General features: G+C 40.3%; 1 protein-coding gene across 8 annotated transcripts in view; it reads right to left on the bottom strand.

The window, feature by feature from the left end:
* Nucleotides 1-6,671, bottom strand: part of LOC106741891 (cAMP-specific 3',5'-cyclic phosphodiesterase) — a 496,301-nt gene that overhangs the window by 213,894 nt on the left and 275,736 nt on the right. The window lies entirely within an intron of this gene.

The raw sequence follows: 6,671 nt of genomic DNA, 5'->3' as shown, positions 1-6,671 counted from the left end.
CCCCCCCCTCCCCACGTATGTTAATTGAATCGTCGAGCCATGCTGAAATCCGATTACCTTCCCGCGCCGGAAATGACGCGGCGGGAAGCGAGTTCCGTTGAATTTGGAAATTTCATTTGGCGTCGCGCGTCGCCTTAAAACGCGAAGCACGCGCGAGCTCGTCCGCACGTGAATAAGCAAGCACTGAATCAACCGTGTTTCCGGTTAAATACGCGTTTTTGCGCGAGACTGAATATCACTTTTGTTATATCGAAATATTCTGACACGCAGCCGGAACGTTCGCACGTAACATCAGTCAGAGTTTCGCCGGGTCGAAATTTCACTTCCACGTTGTCTATTTAGTTCTGTATTAAGTTCTTCTAAGGTCTTGTACTGCACTCCCTTTGTTGGTATAAGTTGGAAATTGCTTTCCGTTGCTTCTCCGCCTGAAGACTTAAGGCAGAACTAAGCAGACTTAATGTAGGACCGAGATTTCGACTCGGGTCGTTACTATCTGTGCAGCAACAGTGTCCAAATGTCTGGTTATTATGAGTACACGGAGGAAAGGAGATGCTGAAAGGAGGATTTGGTAATAATTAATTACTAAAATCTGGTGAATATTCGCCGAGCAAATATCTGATTATTGCAACCAAATTACTTAGTTCCGTGTAATAAATATGTAATATACGGAATTACAGTGCTGCATATGCAGCATGAGGAACTAAATTATTTCGTTGCAGTAATCACGTGTTTGCTCGGCAAATATTCACAAAATTTTAGTATTTATTAACGATACTTATAATCAAATACCCCGACACGCAACTGGAGCATTTTGGTGTAATACCGGTTGAAGTTTTCTTTACCGTGTGCATAGCAATAATATTTAAGTGTCTGGTTGTTGTAACTACACGGGAAAAAAGAGCATATTTGATACATTAGGTGCACATATTGCGAGATATGACTTTATTAACACACTTTAAGAGTACAAGTGGCTAAGAAAATAACAGCTACATAGTAAAAAATGTTGTGTCAAGAACGGTCCACTGAAATTTTATGTTATTTTAACGCATGTATTGACAAGGTAAATATGCTAATTTAACATTATATTTGTGTACTTTTTATCACATATTTGTGTAATTTTTAATTCCTCATATTAAACTGACACAAAATTTCAGTGAATCGTTTTTGATGCAAAATTGTTTACTGTGTATTTCCAAATATCTTACGCGTCTGAATCCCAGGCATTCGTCTCGATATTGGTGTTATATAATGTATATAATATAATGCTCAGCAGATTTATCAATGAAAGAAGTGGCGAAATAACACGGATAAAATAGATGACTGACGAGAGGTCCCAGAATCGATTCCATCGGGATAGACGTGTTATTCAAATAAAATATATCATTAAATCGATTAAATAGCTAATCTCAGACAATATATCGTCATATAACAACGCCTAACGAAACAAGTAACAAAATTTCCAATTGAAAATATGAATAAGATTTTATTATTGTTGTGAGCATCCAAATTAGTCCGGTTACGTTAAGCAGCACGGTATATAATCAAATTTGTCAGTTACCTTAATAAAAATTATAGATTACTCTTATTCCACCGAACACGGTGATTAATATATCCATATTTCAGATTAACTCAATCTTATTCCATCTTTCAATCGTTTTCTTCCGTGCAGGGAAATCTACCGACGTGACCGATTGAGTCGAATTATCTCCCCTCCCGAAATAAAAGGGAAAAGTCACGAGAATCACCGTTTTCCGGATGAGAATAACGATTTGATTTCGTGCGCTCGAGTAAGACGGCCCGTCGTATCCTCGATCGTTCGCACCGTCGCGAATAAGCTCGCGCTTTAAACACTCCCGGCGGCAAATGTTTGCGTAAGATAGTCGCGTCCGAAAAGAGAAGTGAGTATAAAAGTGGAAAAGAGTAACGTTAGCAATTGCGAGACGAGCTCCGCAAATATTTTCGCTCGGAGCGCGCGCGCGCGGATTCTATTTTCCAGCGGAAGAGCCTGCGGGGGTGGGGATCGATCTTCTCATAAATTCGATTATAGGGCCAAATTGAGAGCCGCTTGCACGATGAAATCGCGCGCCGCTGCGACACTCTCCCTCCCTCCCCCCTTCCCTTTGTTCCCGCGAATACGCCTGACGATTGTCTGTCGCCGAGTATCGCGAATTAAGGCGGTCGATCCGTGACAATATTGTTAGAAAGATAATAAGATAATGGTTGGAAGGATAATGATTAAGATAACATGAAGAAGCTCGACGGAATCGGTATGCTGAATGCTTATAACCATGATTCATGATGTACAATTTTGACGCTCTAACAAAAGAACATCAGTTCAAACTTACATAACGTTTAAAAACTTACGAAGAAATTTTCTTCCACTTTTTCCACACTTCGACGTATAATACTTTCAACTGAAGCTGCCTGTGTTCGGCACACGATACATCATTAATTATCAATTATATTTTATATTTATTAATATTAATTATAGATTTCTAAGATTACTTAACCGTTCTACCTTTAAAAAGATGCCTACATAAAAACATAGCGCGAACAATATTTCCCGAAACTTGACAGATTAGCTGTCATATTCTTCGACCGTTATCAAAAAGGAGATACATATCGATTTCCGAAGAACTAGATCTTGAAAAGCTAGATCGACGATCTTATCATTTTTCTCATATAATATTTCTACAAATCTTTTTGATCGACTTCTCGGTTTTCACTAAAACCGTAAAAGGAGTCTCATTACTAGAATTAGAAACGTGATATCGGAAGCCTTTTTTGTGATTTACGTACCCGTGACGTATCCCAGATAACACTAAGACGTCATAAAGATGTCTTTCAAGCGATAAGACATCTAAAAGACATATTTGAGACATTTATTAGACATACGTGTTTGGGATGTAAATAGCGCTAATTTCGACCCCGATTTTCTCGGCTTCGTTGACCTGTTTTTTCCTACCATTGCATGCGTTTCGATTAACATACCGTTAAAACTTGAAACGATCCCTAGGAAGGTAAAATCACGGGCCAACGGCCTTAAAGCGACGGTGACATACGCGGAACGAGCCCTCCTCCCTTCAGGGCTCGGCGACGCCTTCGGGGGTAGAATGCAATTGGCGTGCGCCGGGCAAACAAGAATTCGTTGCGAGTTCGCGACAATAGCTGCCAGTGGAGACAATAGGGGACAATAGATGCACTGCGGCGCGGGGTCGCTCGAATGCGTCTCCCTTTAAGCTCAAAGTGGCATCCAACCCCGGCTTCGGTGTCGTATAAATGAGAAAACGGTCGAGCGATTTAAGTGGCCGGCCCGTCTCTCTGTGCGCCTCCCGGGTATCCCCCGCGATACTGCGCCGCAAGAACATTCTCTCGGATGGAGGATCATCCCCCGGACCGTGCACGTATGCACAAAGGTGCGCCCCGGGAGCTTAATCTCGTATGTGTGCGAAAATTATCGCGTCAAGCACACCGTCCGCCTCCCCGGCGACTCGGGAACTTTTTTCATCACCCGCGACAACGCACACCGTGTGATGCATTCTGCGCCGTTCGAGGAGGGAAAGAACCCGCGTGAATCTTCATATTCGACGAGTTTCCTCGTAATTTACCACGGGACTCCCGTGATTCGCTCGCTAAAGGCCACACCGGAACCAACGTTCCGGTGACAAAATTCTAGCTTTATGTTCGATCTTTAATTCTACAACACAGTGGTGACAAGATAACTATATATATCATTTCAATTCAAATATTATAATTTATATGATATATCGTTTCGATTCAAGTAATATGATTTATATTCCCACTTTGACTCTAATGTTTTAAATTTCTGTTCCCGCTGGTTTTGGGATCAGAAAACAGGTTGTTCGGTGTTAAATTTAGAATTAAATTTATACACGGAGAAAGCTTGGTTGAGTTATGCAATCTGAAATATGGATGTGTTAACCGGACTGTTTGGTAGAATATGAATGACTTTTATTAAAATTATCAGACAGATTTTACTACATACGTTCTGTTTAACGTACATACAAACTTAGATATGCGTAACAAAATTATATTTATATATATATTTCCGTGATTATATATAGAAATGTTATTACTTGTTTTTTAAGATGTTAGTATATGATAATGTGTTACCTAGAATTTAATTAATTCCATTTAATTAATTCGATGATATATCGTATTTGAAAAACATACCCACCCTCAACCTTAGCGATCCTGGGACCTCTGAATCGTGAGTCATCTACCGTATTATGCCGCTTCTTTAACTAATAGACATATATTATACTATGTATGTATAGTATAATCAATGTCGAGCCGAATGCTTGAGATTTACGCGCGTGAAATGTTCAACAATAGCTGTTATTTTCCTGTGCCAGGTTCCACCATCACGGTTTCAATCCAATCGGAGACTAACTCAACAGAATTGACAAATCGCACTGGCCAGTCAGCTAAAATGATCAATGTGATCGATTATAGATTTAAACCACAATAAGGGAACCAGACGTTAGCCACTCATTATATGCCACATATTAATGTCTGTTAATGAAGTTATATCTCGCAATGTATCTACCCAAGCACCACACACGCTCTATTTTCCGTGTAGTCATTACTGTTCAGTATTACAGTTAAATATTCTACGTGACAGAATATTTCGTTATAATAACCAGAAATCCCATTTGATTTCACCAAACTCGTTCAGGCATACTTAATCTCACGTTAATCTTAACATGCTCTTTTTTCCATTTATAGCCATAGTAACCAGATATTTGGATATTATTGCTACGCACACAGTAACGAAATTTTGATTAATATTATACCTAAATATTCTGACGAAATACCAAAATATATGAATGTAATAACTAGAAATTCTCTTTGGTCTCACAAAAACGTGTTAAATAAGCATATCGCGTGAATTTAAAAATGCTTGTCTCTTCTGTATAGAATTAAATGTCCAAGAGAAGTTGATAAATTGTCGGTATTGTCAAAGAAGTATTTTATTAATCGATGGGCCAGTTAGATAGGCACAAGTTACTCTTAAAAATGTCAAGATAACATTATAATTTCAACTGTGCCGCGATGGACCGTAGATATTACGCGATATTAAAGAACGCACGTTCGTTCACGCGCGAGTTGCATCGTCAATTAATACTTATGGGTCTGAATTAACTCGACCTATAGTAGAGAGAGAGAGATAATCAAGCAGAGCTGGACACCGTGGATTAACATACGGACGAATTTATCCGTCAAACTGCTCGATTTGCGTCCGATAATGAACGACATTTCATTGTCGAGTCGCGGAGTCACGACTGTAACGTGTAATTTCAATCGTCGGTGTGACAGCAACGATAACGACCTGAACTATTTTAAATCCTCTCTTGCAATGAAGGAAGTTTGTCAAAAAAAAAATAAATAAATAAATAAATAAACAAAAAGTTTCGTCAATTCCGCATCAATTACGTCGTAACGCAGTCAAAGTACGTGCATTTTATCTCCCGTAGGCTTGATGTAACAATAATAACAATTTCAGAGCAGCTTATTGGACTCTGCGAGGTTTCAATGAACCTTTCCCCCCCCTTCCTTCTCCTATGATACTTTCTAAAATTCTTGGAGTGAAATTTCCCTCGAAAAGCAAAGCGACAAGCCGAGTCACTCGAATTCGAGAACGATTTTTCGCCCGCGTAAAATGAATTCCTCCACTTCGAACGGTCGAGCGAACGTTTTCACTCGAGACTGAAGAGCTAAATCTGATGTATTTTCCACCGTCATCATCGGCAACAAATTCCCTCTAATTGATTGAAACGTTCACTATTATGGAATCAGAATTTACTCCGAGCTTGAACGAAAGCTCATTCACTCCTGCGATTTCGAGCGGCAGTATTTTCGCTATCAATCGGTTCGAGTGAAAAAAAAATACCGCCACTGTTCACTTGTTCCGTGAGATTCCACTTCCCGGGGGAAATATAGAAGGTACGCGGCGACGGCAATGTTTCCCTTTAAAACGAGAGCGCGACGGTCGCCGTCGTGATCTTAATGAGAAACTGATCGCCGTAATCAGACGGCGTATCACGAAAGCGCTATTTCCCCGGTGATAATCGTTTATTCTAAATCGTCAAGGACACCCACGCTGAAATCATTCAAGCATATCTAAAGCTGCAAATTACGCGGCCGATTGCACGCGAGGCTTTGCCCGCGTTTTATTTATCGATCGCGCTCTCACGTTGCTCTCTCTCTCTCTCTCTCTCTCGCGCGCGAGCGTGCGCGAAATCGTCACCGGTGAAAAGCCGACAATGCAATTTGCGCGCGGAAATCTGCACCCATTGTCGGCACGATTAAATCGGAAAAGCTGACGAGACCGCGCGATTGCCGTGCCAGCAAGATATCGCGTTTCGTATTCTTCATGAATTTCACATTCGGCGCCGAATATAATATAACATCGCATCAAACGCGATACGTATTGATTGCGCTAGGCGATCGTTAAAAGAGAAAATCGACGACGAACCTGATAAGCATCGATAACGTAGAAACTATCCGTAAAATATTGTGTTCCACAAACATTGACACGATCACGCTATTCTGTCCTGTGTTTCTTGTACACGGGAAAAAGTATTCTAATCAAGTAAACGTGATTAATTATTCTCCGGCCTCTTAAATAATACTTTCATCGATTTACG

This window comes from Dinoponera quadriceps, unplaced genomic scaffold, assembly GCF_001313825.1.
Source record: "Dinoponera quadriceps isolate SergipeBrazil2010 unplaced genomic scaffold, ASM131382v1 scaffold458, whole genome shotgun sequence".
In the NCBI taxonomy this organism is placed as follows: domain Eukaryota; kingdom Metazoa; phylum Arthropoda; class Insecta; order Hymenoptera; family Formicidae; genus Dinoponera; species Dinoponera quadriceps.
Note: the sequence above shows the minus strand (reverse complement) of the source record. Positions and strands in the feature narration are given on the sequence as shown.